The sequence below is a fragment of the Myotis brandtii genome, unplaced genomic scaffold (genome assembly GCF_000412655.1).
Source record: "Myotis brandtii unplaced genomic scaffold, ASM41265v1 scaffold213, whole genome shotgun sequence".
NCBI lineage: Eukaryota > Metazoa > Chordata > Mammalia > Chiroptera > Vespertilionidae > Myotis > Myotis brandtii.
The window spans coordinates 1,054,091-1,054,632 of record NW_005357962.1 but is presented as its reverse complement, the minus strand read 5'-3'; the positions used below and the strand labels follow the sequence as shown (position 1 = coordinate 1,054,632).

Here is a 542-nt window from a genome sequence, read left to right as displayed (position 1 = left end):
GTGAGGCCACGCCCCTCCGGCTCACCTGCTCCCAGCGCCGCGGGAGGTGCACGGGACCATTTGCCGGAGGAAGAGAAAAACATAGAAATTCCCGGCACTTCAGCTCTGCCGGGGAAACTGGCAGGTTGGTTCAGCGACGCAGAGCTGGGCGCGGCTGGAAACTTCAGTGGCGTCAGGTCTGCCTCGGGGAGTCCGGGTCCGGAGCGGTTCACTGGAGAGCCTTTGCGTCTCTCGCTGACGTGGGGAGCTGGCGCCCTCTAAATTAAAACGGGCCGCCGCCATCCTCTGGGATATGGTTACCAACCTCGTCATTTTTATTGATTCAACATTCACACCACATGCTGTGCTTGGAGTCTTTTGTGATTATTCTTATCGGAAACACCACAAAAGAACTTTCGAGAACATTTAGCAGCTCTGCAGATATTCTTGGGGAAAGAAGAAAAACGTTGAAGACAGAAAATTAGAAAGGGTACCTCGAACTGATGACATTCTGTAATGTGGGAACTCTGAAATGTGACGTTTAGTTCAAGATCCAGGAAATT

General features: G+C 52.0%; 1 protein-coding gene across 1 annotated transcript in view; it reads right to left on the bottom strand.

Annotated features, from left to right (window-relative positions):
- The window catches only part of RGS6 (regulator of G-protein signaling 6), a 517,144-nt gene extending 516,812 nt beyond the window's left edge, over positions 1–332 (bottom strand). The window contains exon 1 of the mRNA XM_014539306.1: positions 26–332. The gene's annotated coding sequence lies outside the window, so the exon portion shown is untranslated. The remainder of the gene's footprint in view (positions 1–25) is intronic.
- Between the last annotated feature and the right edge of the window lie 210 nt (positions 333–542).